The following is a 14727-nucleotide window of genomic DNA, read 5'->3' as shown; positions in this document are numbered from 1 at the left end:
ATGGATCCTGATAGATATGGACCAATGCTGATCAGCAAAGCATTTTCTATGGCAATAGTTTTTGTTATTTTCAAGAAAGCACAGATATAGAAATCTGGTTAAATTTCACTATGTTTCTTATAGTATCCAGGCTCTTCCAATTTCATATGCTCTACATATGTGTACCTAGTGTATATGTATATGTGAATACACACACACACATATAAATTTTACACATATGACTTTAGTATATTTGTTATTTTAGAATATTTACGGAAATGTGAATACTTAAAACAATTTCAAACTATATTGACAACTAACAGGCCCTGGCTGATGTAGCTCAGTGGACTGAGCGCAGGCCTGTGAACCAAAGGATTGTTGGTTCGATTCCCAGTTAGGACACATGCCCGGGTTGCAGGCCTGGTCCCCAGTAGGGGGTACACGAGAGACAACCACACATTGATGTTTCTCTCCCTGTCTTTCTCCTTCCCTTTCCGTCTCTCTAAAAATAAATAAAGTCTGTTTCAAAAAAAGAAAGAAAACAAACAGAATGTCACAAATATTTGAACTGAAGGATGTGATCTCTGAAAATAGCAAAAAGCTGAGGGCATTTCAGTTGCACATTATTTTGTGTGAATACTAATGAATGGAGCCCTTCCTTATAATCAGCGTATCCTGTTGATAAATGTGTTTGTATGAGACATAAAACACTCTAAACTGCATTTATATGCCTATTATAATGGGCAATTATATTAAATTAAAATAATGAATTAATAGTTTGATGAAAGCATAGGCCTCTGTGTGTTTTGCCAGAAGGAAGCAGAGAACTAAGGAAACTATCTGATTTGAAAATTAATCCCAAATAGTCTAAATGTAAAAAAGAAGGTGGAATGTGAGAGACTTGAATGGCATAAAAGAAATTTAAAAGTAACTAGATCTATTAAAGATTTTAACTAGGTTTAGTAAAAAATTCAATCAGTTGTGTTTTGTCTACACAAGGCCATTTTTTCAAAGTGACAATATACAGTCACTTTGAAAAAATGTGTGTGTGTGTCTAAACAGAACTTTTGTGATTGTTAAAAAGTTTTGGACCTTGAAACATGTTAATAAGATAAAAACAGTGGAATTTCTGTTCCTTTATCCTTTCAAAGCTGAATATAGCACTGTCTGGACCTCTTCCTGAACAGAGGATTCTGTTCTGCACAACTTTGGAGTTTTCTTTTTATTTTGCTGTGGCGTAACATTGTCTAAGGCTACAAGATTAACATTGGCATTCTGCAAGTTCTCTTGACGTTTGGCTTTTCTTTCCATTTTCTGTAGCAAAGCTGAATCCAGGCTAGCTAGCAAATGATGGCATAGGGCTTCAGTACTTCAGGGTCTTCTTATTTCTTTGCCATCTATCAGGAGTTGCAGAGCAATGCCCGTAGAAGGAAGCTGCGAGTTTTACATGGCATTCCTGGAACAAATGAAACTTGCACGGTGGCTTTGATACTCCCTTGATTATTGCCCACATCTCAAATCACGCTTCATTAGACCATAGCATCGCAGTGGATACATAACCCTCGCAAAGTCAGTATGACTGTGATAGACAGCCACGTACCCCAAACGTTCATGGGTCCCCTGATCATGACGTGGTGAAGCCTAACCATTGTGCCCTCCACGGGGACATGACCTGGTGATGTGGCCTCACTAGTTTAATCAACACAAAAACTGTTGGGAACCGCCCTGACTGGTATCAGAGGCTGAAACCCCCGCCTAGCTAAGGCTAAGGGAACGCCCTTGGAACCGTAAGCCAGCAAGGAGACAAAAGCTTATCTCCCTGGCAGGTATGCTGCTTCTGCTGCTGAACCCCAAAAAGCTTGGTCGGTTAGCCAAAGACGGGTAAGATTCCCCACGGGGGGAACGACCTAAGCCAGGCACGATCACTTTTGGGAGGCCCCCCAAAAGAAGGACTTGGGGGGCTGCAGCAAAAGGGGGTGATGGACCCTCACTCCTCGACTTTGACAAAGTCTGAGTTCTCAGCGTCTGGAAGAAAATCTCCTTATCTCTCGGTTGCCTTAGTTCCCTTGCTCCACCTAAGCCTGAAACAATGACAGGGTGGTACAGCTCGGTACTGAGAGGTGCGGATTTCCCGGGGGTGATCAGGCCTAAGAAAGAACATGTAAATTACTGTGAAACCTTCTTTGTTTAGAATGCTCTCAGTTGAATGAGAAGGGTCTTAGGAGGAAGTTAGTTTGTTCCTCAGTCTTACAGCTCTTTGACCCCAACTCAATAGACCGGCAGAGTTCTTTGTTTTCTATGGTCCCTTACTTCCCCTAATGAGTACTGTACTTTACCTGAATTATTATGCAAAATGAGCCTAATAAAAGCAGGTATGGACGGTAAATCAGCGCGCTCCCCACTAGGGGGGTGGCCATTTCGTCCCTACTTCCCCACAGAAACTAGTTTGTCTCTGTGCATGTTGTTATTTCTCGCGTGTTTATCGTCGAGCCATCCACAGTGTTCCGTGGTCACTGCTGGCCGGTGACCCACGCGCAACAAAAAACAATTTTTCACACTTTAACCATTGTTTTAATTTGGGTGAGAAAATTTTAGAAAATAGTGACTTATGTGGCTGTGTGTTTGGTCTGCTCCCTTAAACCACAATGACTATATAATTTACTGTCCAAATTAGGATGCTTGTCAGAGTGAAATGGAAGATAGAGGTGTCATCAGCAATAACCATGGGGCCACAGAGATATGGACAGGGACTCTCCCCCGCAAGTATCCCCTGAGTATGGCTGCCCTGCTTTGAACCCAAGCCCTGGTATAATAACAGATGAGAAAGGCTGCTGCTGGGGGAGGCATGCCGGTAGGGGTGTTTCTCATTTCTAGTTAATTCCTGGAAAAGGAAACTACCCAGTGGGGAGACACAGAACAAGTACATCATCATTGTTCTTATGCACTCTGACACCTTTTGTACTTTGACGGGATACTGTAACATACAGTGTTCTCAGACATTAATTTCAATAAAGCATTCCTCTCCTACAATTAAGGTATTCACTTTTATCTTAAGGGCTTTGATTTAGGTGGGTCCAGTTCTGACATCTTGTGTAACAAACCACCCCAACTGTAGCAGCAAAAACAGCAGCAATCACTTCTTATGTCTCCCCATTCTGGGAGATGACTGGGCACACCTTAGCAGTTCTTACTATGGACCTCTGGAAATTGCGGTCAGTGGTGTCAGCTATAGTGTCGTCTCAAAGACTTCCCTTCTCACATGAGTTGCCATCATTGCTGACTGCCATTCAGGACTTCAGCTGGGCTTATCAGCCAGAACCACCTATGCAAGGCCTCTCTGCCTGTGGAGCAAGCTTCCTCATAGCAGGAAGTCTGGGTTTGCAGAGCAAGCATCCCAAGGAAAAGAGCCAGGAGGAAGCTGTCTCTGCTTTTATGGCCTAATCTTGGGAGTCACCTAGCATCACATCTACACTACATGATGATAGACACACAGATCCACCCAGTCTCAAGACGAAGGATATAAACAAAACCTCCTGATGGGGCGTGACAAGTTCATACAGAAGAAGAGCATGTGAGTTGAGAGACGTGTCATGGCCACCAATGGAAAATATATTATGTCCAAAGGATATCCACGTGGTGCAAGAAAAAAAATGACTAACTGGAAAAGGCAAACATTTCTGAAATAGACTGAATGAGTTGTCTACTTTTCTTGAATCAAATTTATATCTTGTAACTTTCTTATTTTTCCAAATGAGTTATTTAAGGTAAAATTATTGTTTTTTATAATTTCAGCATTATAGATCTCAAAAAAAGTACTCAATACAACATTAGCCCAAATTTGCATCCCCAAAATACAGTACTGGTTATCTCCATACCAGTGACCCTGATTGCATCCCAGCACTCACTTTCTTTCCTCTGAACTCCTGCCATTGTTTCTTAAGTGTCACCCTCACTTCAGTCCTCTCTCTCTGAAGTTCATTTTGGACATTGGCTGAATTTGCCGATGTATCTCAAAACAGAGAAAATAACTCAAGTCAGGAAATATATTATAATAGATACCCATAATAATGAACATTGAAGTAGTAAGTTTCTTGAATGATCGAAAACCATAATAATGAATAGAAAATGTTTTACTTCCCTTTAAGAGGCATTAAACCCAAATAGATGTTAAACTTGACCCAACATGCATTTCCATAACCTACAGGAACTTTTCTCTTTACACCTAAGGAATTATTACCAACATGAGAGCCATTCAGGTTTTCCCTTGCAACCAATCCATCAAATTTAATGATGCATGCAAAATCAGGAGCTGACAATAATACCTAGAGAGGTTACATGAATTGTGACACCACTATGTTTTAAAGATGTACTTGGGAGAGAGAGGGGTTCCTGAAGGTGGTGGTATATTTCATCTTGCTCCGCAGAAAGATCACGGAAATAACACAATAGTGAATTAGAGTTGGAACTCACTTTGAATTGCTTTGGGCCAAACTGATTCTCACAACTAATTACAGATCTTGAAAGAACTTGCGTAACTATTAATTTAGGGGTGCAAAATAGCATCTTTAAATTTACTGGAATTACTCAACTTCTCAGTAATTGGTGTTATTTGGCAAATTTATTACAATTGCTCAACTTCTCAGTAACTGGTGTTATTTGAACTGGACTTGAAATGACCAGAGTTTCATTTGTGAAGGATAATTACCCAAAACTGTGATCCTCAAAAAAATACTTCCACAAACCGCCCGTTCTATGTACCTTATTAAAAGTTCAAAACGCAGAGTGATAGGTGGCTGGGAGGAGGGCACAGCTGAAGGGGCTGGCGACGATGGTGTCAAGACTCAAGGAAAAAGCTTGGGACGTGGCGCCGAAGCGGCTGACTCTACGCCTGGGACCAGAGGAAGCTCTGGAGCAGAGAGAGCAGGCTGAAATGTACGGACCTCTGAAACACTCAAGAGGCTGAGTGAGAAAACAGGACCTGGAAATGTCTCGTCTGTAAATCCTCAGTAATTCTGCCCCAATCCTTGAAGATACGTGAAAATAGTTTGAATAATTTTGTCTTAAAGCCGATTGTCCTGCTTCCTGAATGTTGTCTAAATTGATTTAAATCGTTAACTGATGTTCTGACTTTCCCAGTGCCTCATTCTCATTCACTATCATCTTGGAAAAACCTAGCTGGAAATTAAATCAGGCTGCATTTCCCCCTAATTATTTAAAAATAATGAAGGGATCATCATCTAAATGTAAACTTCAAGTCGAAAGTCTTTCCACTCTACCAGCATTAATTTAAATAAATACCTGTTAAACTTGTTTGGCTCTCCGTCTTTCATAGAATGTTTGCAATTTTATTTCTGGGTCATTAATGTTTTAGTTACAGGCCGTGTTCTGCTGAGAAAAGAAGCATGCATTAGAATTCTGAATCTACAGCTCACTTGATGTGCCGGTTGGGTAAGTTACTTAACCTCTCTAACTGTCAATTTTCTCACCTTTAAATCACTATACTAGTGTGCAGCAGTACCCAAAATTATAACTGCAATAGTAGATATTAATGTGGTACCCCACCATGGATCACGTAAGAATGAAAAACAACCATATTCTGCCCACAAAATATGAAGAGGTTCTTGAAAGGGTGGGTAAAAGTAGCTTTAGAGTTGTGAGTACAGGGAACACAGTGCTTCATCTTGTATTATTATTGATTAATTATTGTGTAATTTTCTATATGAACTGTAGACCTACTTTTGTCCACCCCTGTATCCACATTCAGATGTTTTTGATATCACACATGTAACTCCTGAACTGCAATAACTCACGTGTTGTTGAAAAATGACTAGTTCTTTATTCTAAATATAATCTTTTGAGAGGAGGCAGGAAGAAGATATAAATATGAAAAAGAAGGGGCTTTGTCTGCAGAAGTCCATTTAATACATGACAACTATGATTCCTAGGCCTCCATTAAGGAAAAATGGTTTTTTGGTGGTTTTTTTTTTTTTTTTTTGCTTGAACAATATTCAAGAAGGGCAGAGGAGCGTGAACAAGTTGCCTGATTCCATTTCTGGGTGAGGCTATAGAAACGAAGCTCTTTCTGGTACAGTGACTGATGAGAAGTTTTCATTCAACATAATAGCCGGGAGTCATGAATCAATTCAGAGTAATCGCAGGAAATGCCCATCAATAATTTAGTGTACCAGTTTTTCCAAGTACTTCTGGTCTAGATTGCTGAAATATATTTAGCCTGTGGTAAAGAATAGTCAGATGGCATTTGTTTGGATTAAGGCAGGTTCAAGGTGCAAATAGGATTTATAAGATAACAGAATGCTTCTCACTCTCTTTCCAAAAAAATAAAAAATAATAAAAAAAAACATTTGGAGCAGTATAAAAGTAAGGGGGGACCTAAGATGAGTGAGGGAAAACTGAAAATGAAGACCAAGAAAATGATCACTAGACAATATTTTAAAATGTTGGAAACTTTGAATTTCTAATGGAACGAATCTGGGTTGGATTTTTATTTTTACCTCTTCCTAGGACATCGCCCCATTTCCTTTCTATAACTGAACCTGGATCCTTTGAGGGTAATGCTTTTCCTGGAAACCCTCCATGGGAAGTTCTCACCTTCTTAGTTCCCAGGAACTGCACGGTCCAAATGCACAATAAGCACGGCTAGCTGCCCGACTATTAGCGCTTTTATTTCATGTTCACCTTCATTAACACCTTCCTCCCTCCTTTGAAGTTCATGACGTTTGATTACACCAAAGACTGGTTGGATTTGTGCTCATTACCTTGGGGCAATGAGGACAGGCCAACATTCGCCCGGCTTCTCACTGGGGCTTCCAGGCCCCTGGTGACCACCTTCACTCAACAAGAGCTGCTTCCTTGAACCTCGTGCCTCTAGCTGCTACCAGCTTAGCTCCATTGTCCGCTTTTCCAGGCTATTTCTGTCTGTGGGTGATTTTTGTATATGGCTCACTGTTTATTCTCTGGGGTGGCTTCTCCTGTCGCCCAAGGACCTATGACTAGGGCTCAAGGTCTCTACTCTTACGGTTTTCCAATCCATTCTACTGTAATGATATAATAATAAATCAATGTTTACCTCATTATGGCCCAGTACAAGTCCTTACAAGAAACTTGAAGTGGATATTATTATTGTCCATATATGAATGATTTCAAGGTTTTCCATTTTTGCATTTTCACAGATGCTAAACAAGGGAGTTGAGGTATATCCCCTAAAGCTGAGTTATTGATATTTATGCTATGCTGGTTCCTAATAATCTTCACCTCAACTTGAATTTGTTTCCTTATTTCCAAGCCCTTGTAGCATAAACTTCCTCATTGCCCAATCTGATTCCCTTCTGAAATACTGAACTGTAAAACTTCTAGTCACGACTACCGACTTCTTCCCTTTCGTCTGTCACTTGTTCTGACTAAACCTTCCTTTCAAGCTCACCACAACTTTTGGTCTCTTCACAGTGCCCTGTTTTCTCACTTTTCCTTCAATTCACTTCATTCTCAATCCAAATCTCACTGATAAAATAATCAAATGACATTTTTAGTGTTTCCTTCCCTCAACTTGCCACAGACAACTCGCCAGTGCCAACTCAACTGTCCTTTTCTCCACTCCAGCCCCGGGCTGACAAGTATTGTTGAAAGGGGTATTTATTAATATAGTATGATGTAGCAGTTAATACGTGAGGATGAAATACACAACCCCAAACTCAAAAAACACGTGGTCTGGAGGAAAACAGTATACAAATAGTTAAGTGCCATAAATGTTATATAAACAGTTTGCATTCAGTATAGGGAGATAAAGGTTCACTGAAGCCCAGTAATATCAAACCACACTAGTGGGTAGTCACCTATGTAAATACTGAAATCTCCCAGAAGACTGGCAGAAGTTTGGGTGGAGGAATAAAAAACAGTGATTCCTTTGTCCAAATCCTACATTATTAGAGAAGTGAACTTGAAAATGGGGCGACAGGAGATGCAAGTATGGGATGAACAAACCTAAGAATTACAGTTGAAATATTAGTGAGAATTATAATAGGAGTCATCATTTATCTTCTGGCAACCATTGTGATTTTCCTTTGGGGATTCACGCTCCTGCTGCTCTCTGTCTTAAGTTGATCCAAGTGCAGTAAATAAGAGAACATTAGCAAGAGCCACCTAAACAAAGACACTCTCTTTCCAACTGAATTTGAACTTGAGCCTCTGCTATCATTTAGCAATCATGTGAAGGCTGGGAATAAAATGAGCACACCAAGGGCAGCATGGTGTAGCAGAGAAAACGTCAGAGCTCTGATGGAGTATCTGAGCCGGAAGTGAAGCTGCATCTGAAACCAGCCCTATCCCTGGACCACTTTTCAGCGTCATTGGCCATCACACTTCCCTTTGCCATCCTCATGTAGTTAGAACTGCATTTTTCTATTATCTGCAACTGGAAGAGAACTAACTGATACGTCACCTATAAGAAAGGGAGAGGAACTAGAACTAACTGAACAGTATGTGTTTCTTACATGTACAAATGATAAGGGAAAAAAAGTGAATAGCCTATAGTCTTACAAGCAGACTGCCTGGATTTGAATTCCAGATTTATCCACTGTTAGCTGTGCCTCTTTGAACAAGTTAATTAGCCTCTCTGTATCTTCATTGGTAAAATAATAGTTCTCACCCCATACCTTTGTCCTGAGGATTAAACAAGTTAAGCCCTGGAGCAATCTCAGTCTTGTCTGTCCGATCAGGATGGGCTGAGAGGGGTGAGGGTGTAGCGGGAAGGAGAAGTGGATTTGGGGGTTTCACCAGAAAAAGTGAAAATTCATTCTTACAAAAGTGAAAAAGTGGCATACGAACATCAAAGCAGAAGAAAACCCAAGATCCCAGGTGGGCCAGTGTGAAGGGGGAGTTTTGGAGCGGGTCTGTGGAACAAAGCGCCAAGGTCTAAGAGCTACGAGAATAAGAGGGACAGGGAAAGAAGAGCTTAAGAAGCGCTGGAGTGTTTTTACATAGTGGTCTTTTATTTCAAAGAGAGAACGCAATGAAGGAGGTGGTTTCATTGACGTGACCCCGATCTCTGCCCGAGCCATGACACACAGGGCCATGCCCAGCGGTTACTTACCTCTTTGGGATTGGTAGGGAGAGTAAAGACAGGAATGTTCGGACTTTAATATGTAATTTTTGTATTGCATGGATTTTTTAAAAAGATTTATTTATTTATTTTTAGAGAGGGAAGGGAGGGAGAAAGAGAAAGAGAGAGAGAAACATCAATGTGCAGTTGCTGGGGATCATGGCCTGCAACCCAGGCATGTGCCCTGGCTGGGAATGGAACCTGCGACGCTTTGGTTCGAAGCCCGCGCTCAATCCACTGAGCTACGCCAGCCAGGGCTGGATTTTTAATAATTACATATTTATTTTATTTAGTGTAAAACAAAATAAACCAGAAATTGGATATCTGAAAGGATACTTAAATACTTGCCTTTTTAAAACTGGGTTTTAAACCACGTGAAGAGCCAGTTTTTAAGGTAATGTGATTTGAAATATTAAGCTCAATGATTTTTCTATGAGCAAAATACTTTGTTTCTATAAGGTAAAAACCATTCACATGTATGTCATAAGGTACTACGTACAAATATTCAGAGGAACATGAGGGTGTAAACCGTGTATCTGAGAGTTAGAATTCTTGCTTATTAACTGTCAAGGGCATGCTCCGGATCTTCGCTACAGTCTAGAGAACCAGGGTCGTTACAGCCACCCTGCCCTTTGGGCACCCACCACTCTCCTCCGCCATGCAACCCCTGCTTACAAACACAACCTGCTTTTTTGCTTTAGGAAATAAACACAAAAATTAAAAAGGGTGTCTATAATTTTAAAAAATCATAATAAAGTATGCATATATGAATTCTCTAGTAAGTTACTATTTTTAGGTTAAAAAACAACTTTTGAAAGACTTTTATTCTGCTAAAACCCAAGCGATTTACCTTCGCACTATTGATCAAATATGGGAGTAGTGATAAGTATTCTTCCAGCAATGATTATGGAATGTATCCATATTGGTAAAGTCTATGTTTTTATATCAAATCAGTACAGGAAGTCTAAATGATTAGAGTGATGTTATAATAAAAAATAAGTAAATTTCTCTTTCTGATTTCAGCTTTAGCTGAAAATATTTAATTCTTGGAATACTGCTTTTTTCCTCTTCTTAAGAGTTTAACATTGAGTATATGTGATATATAAACTAAAAATGTAGAAGAATTTTATAAACGAAATCAAATAATTTTGCCAGTTACTTTATTTTCTTTGACTCTGTGGTGAATTTATCAGAAACATTTTGTTTAAGGAGAATTATGAGGCTAATTATTTTGTTCCAAGCTGTTAATATTTTGTACATTCAAAATCCCCTTTTCCTGTAGAAGTGTCAGACGAGCTTCATAAATATTTTTGGTCAGAAAGTAAAGATGAGGCAGTGATATCCAGGGCAGTGAACTTTCCGTGACACAGATTCATTGACTTGTATTTTGCAATACAGCACATTTACATATTGTGTATAGCTGGAGAGGGTACAACAATGAAATGCCTTCTTTAAGACTGGGAACAAGGGCTGCATTTATTATTGATGACAAGGTTTACGTTAGAAATAAAAGCTGAAACTATGTTAGAAATAAAATCATGTTACCCCAAACCTAACCTCAAATTAGTAGAAAATTAAATTGATTGTGATACAATACTGGGGTAGAAACTAGGTTTAAAAAAGTCTGGCAGTAGATTGGGTGTTGGTTTGATGACAGGAAGTACGTTTTTCCCCACTGCAAAATTATTGTGCTGTGACTGTGTGAAAAAAAAAAAATGTTAGAAGAAAGGATCTTTTTGCTTCTTCTCAACAGAGAACCTCATCTTATGTTTTGAAAATTATCCATCATAGGAATGTTTATTTCCCACTGAATATAGAGATTAAGAAGGCAACAGAGTTGCCACATTTAACAAGTAAAAATACTGTAGGGTGCCCAGCTGAATTTAAAGTTCACATAAATGTCACATATATCCCCAGTAAGTACATCCCCCAATTCTGCAAATATTGAGACTCCTGTATTTTATTCTGCAACCCTAGAAGCAAGGTACTTGCTTTGCCAGCCTTCTGTGTAGCTAGAATGGCACCCAGGATGACCTTGTGGCCTAAGATGGACCAATTAGATAAACTGGCCCAGATCTTGACTCAGAAAAGCAGGAACAGTGGAGGATCCATTTAGTCAGTGGTGGCAGCAGCAGCAGCAACGTCAAGTTTCCATGGCAACACTGGCTGTTTCACAGTGGTGCCCGGCAGCGGAAGCTTTGGCATCCTGAGTCCCGTAGCAGCAGGAATGTCTCCACTGGACTGATTCTGGGGTGTGAGGTCACTGCGTAGCCCCTCTCCTCCCTGCCCCATTTCCAAGAATCCTTTAGAATTTCTGATAATTCTTTGGGCTACGCAACATCCTTTCAAGAAATACTTTTCTTTTTTTAAGATTTTATTTATTTATTTTTAGAGAGGGAAGGGAGGGAGATAGAGAGAGAGAGAGAAACATCAATGTGTGGTTGCTGGGGGTCATGGCCTGCAACCCAAGCATGTACCCTGACTAGGAATCAAACCTGCAACACTTTGGTTCACAGCCCATGCTCAATCCACTGAGCTATGCCAGCCAGAGCTAAGAAATACTTTTCTATTGAAACTGCTCATAATCACTTTTTAATATGTAAGACCCTATTTAATAGCAGAAAAGAATGTTCTGGGGAGGGAAAAAAAGAAATCCAAACATTCAAACCCAATTGCCAGGCATCCTCCTGAGAACAAGAGAGTGTTCACTCCCTTCTAAGAGCAGAGACAGGGTTTGCGTGTGGTGGCTCTGGAGCAGTGGCCCCTTGGTTGGCTCTGGAGCAGCGTTAACATGTGGTGGCTCTGGAGCAGTTGGCCCCAGTCCAACTCTGCCTCTTAACTACCTAGGGGACCTTCAGCACGTTACTCAATATTTCTGTTGATCAGAAAAGTTCGTGTCCTCACCTATGAAGTGAGCATAACAATAGCGTCTATCTCATAGCAGTGTGTTGAATTTCAAATGAGTAAATATTTAGAACAGAGGCTGGTACACAGAGAGCACTGAACATATGTTTAAACAACAAAAAGCAATCATCATTCGAAGTGGCATTCAGAGGCGAACACAGTCAGGTGTGATGACCACGCTGCCCCTCTCCTCCAGGTGCTAGAAAAGGACTTCGGAGGAGCCCTTCATGTATAATAAACCATTCCGTGACCAATACACGTTAGAATAAGCAAAACATTCTAAGTACTTGTACTCAGACTTTTAGCATTGCAATATCAAGCTAGAGAATGTAGTGGCCCTTATTTGAAAGTGAAATAGGTAAGATTAGGAAGGAAATATAAAAAACCTACCTATTGTATAACATCATCCCCCAGCTTGTTAGGATCTTATAGAGTTAATTATTAATGGGCTAGGCAGCAAAGTACGTATGGAGTGATCAGGCAGCTAGAACACCATTAGTGATTGTAAAGGGAAGTTTATTTGTTCAATTGATAGGTATTTCAGGTCTTGGAGCAACATATAGGATTTGGAATTTCAGTCGAGTTAATGATAAGCAAGGGTGGAAATGTTATCTCTCTCTTTTGAAAAAACTGCTGCTGAGGATATGTTTATTGATTTTAGAGAGGAAGGAAGGAAGGTGGGGCGAGAGAGAATGAGAGACAGAGAGAAACATCAAAGGGACAGAGAAACATAGATCGGTCGCCTCTTGAAGGTGCCCCACCAGGGATTGAACCCGCAACCCGGGCATGTGATCTGACCAGGAATCAAACCTTTTGGTGTATGGAATGACATTGCCACCAACTGAGCCACCCAGCCAGGGCTTATCCGCCCTTGATGGAAAGGGAGGTAGTGTGAAGTCAAGGTCAAGAGCAGGACAGGAGAATAGGCCAAATATCAGGAGGCTGAGCGGGAATCAGGTGGAAGTGTGAGAGGGAGGAGAATGGGCCAAGCACCGAGGAGAGGGAAGAATCTTGCAAACATGTATAAAACGTGTCTCGACCACTGCGGTTGTGCCAGCATCGATTTCTGTGACTAGCACATACAGTCAGTGCTCAAAACTTATTTAACTAATGACACCATGGTCTTGTAATGGAAATGCGGGAGAACAAACTGGCCACACTATCAGCAAAATAATCCCAATTATTCCAGCAATGAACATTTATCATGCTGGGCACTGAGGTTACTGAAGCGGACAAGGCAAGCAAGCTCTGCCCCCTCTGAACATGCCAACAGTCACGCACGTCAACAGACGTACGTGCGTTATTTAGATGGTGACAAGTTTTTTAGAGAAAAATAAAGTAATCTAAGGGAAGCAGGAAGTGGCATTCGGTTGTTACTTTCCAGAGGGTGGTCATGCTCAGTGATGAGTGTGGCGTGAGGAGAGACACCTGAAGAAAGTAGGGAGACTCACCAAGCAGGTATCTGAGCGAGGAACACTCTTGGTAGAGACAAAGGCACGTGCAAAGGTCCTGATACAAGAGAGGGTTTGACAGATTTCCAGATCGTGTGGACGGAACAGAACATTCAAGAGAAACATGTCATAAAATGAGGTGAAAGACGTACCTGGTCAAGAGATGGGTATTTGAACCACTGGGTCCTATTCAGAATGCGATAGAAACCACTGGAGGATCATCCCTTTGGGTGAGTCATTTCCGCTGATGTTTGTCTCACTATCATACACGGACCTCGTGCCTCACTGAAGCTCTGCACAGAGCCATCAACAACCATTAAAATACTTAGCGGATGAATGAGTCGTTGGTGTGGCCCAATGTAGGAGAATGGGGTCCAGGCTCTTCTTAAAGAATGATTGGAAGCAAGTCTGATGAACTTATTGTTCATTGAGCCATTGTTTAAAATGCTCCTTCAGTCAGGATGTCCTTGGCCCATCTGTGTCCCTTTCTTCTACCCATGGAGTCAGAAGTAGTCAGTGTCACTTGGTGCTCCTGTGGTCCTTCAAACAGTGAAAATATCAGTGCAGCTGGACTCAGAATGCCTGGTACTGTAGGTTCAAGTATCGCGAGTTTCAGTACTAGACAGACTTCAGTTTGTGATGGATTAACCCATCTTCCCTTTTGACTTGTAAAATAAGGATGTAAATATATACCCTTTAGGAGTTTTGTAAGAGTTATGACTATTTGTATAAAGAAGTTATCATGACACCTAGCACTTAGCAAATATTAAATAAATATTATGATTTTTAAAAGTGTATAATATACACTTGAGCATCTGATGAAATAACTTCACAGCTGACAGGTGTGTGTTACGCTCAGTCAGGAACTTGCAACTGGTGAGTTTCCTCTACGGTTATTTTCGCCGGTGTGTAGTCTCATTTTTGTGAGTCTATTTCTTGAGGTCAGAACTATACACACACAGTGGTTATGCTCAGGACCCAACACTCTGTGTCTGAAAAGGCGGGCGCTCAATAAATTACGTTGGGGTTTGTAATACGTGTTGAAATCTGTAAGTGCTAAGAGCAACTGGGGCGTTCAGATTTCTGCAGATTGTTCCAGAGCCAGATCAATGCAAGTGGTCCTCCACCAGCCTTCCCTTAAGCTGACAAAGCAAAGAAGGACACCTTCTCTATCTCTCTGGGGTATCCCTAGTTTAGATTCCCTGAGAAATCAGTCTTCTTGCTGCTTCTCTGTCCAACAGGCTCACGTACCTCCCTGTCCAGACTGTTTTAAATATT

Source organism: Phyllostomus hastatus, unplaced genomic scaffold (assembly GCF_019186645.2).
Source record: "Phyllostomus hastatus isolate PE091 unplaced genomic scaffold, TTU_PhHast_1.1 phas_contig_283, whole genome shotgun sequence".
In the NCBI taxonomy this organism is placed as follows: Eukaryota; Metazoa; Chordata; class Mammalia; order Chiroptera; family Phyllostomidae; genus Phyllostomus; species Phyllostomus hastatus.
The sequence above is the reverse complement of the archived record's forward strand: the minus strand, read 5'-3'. Positions refer to the sequence as shown.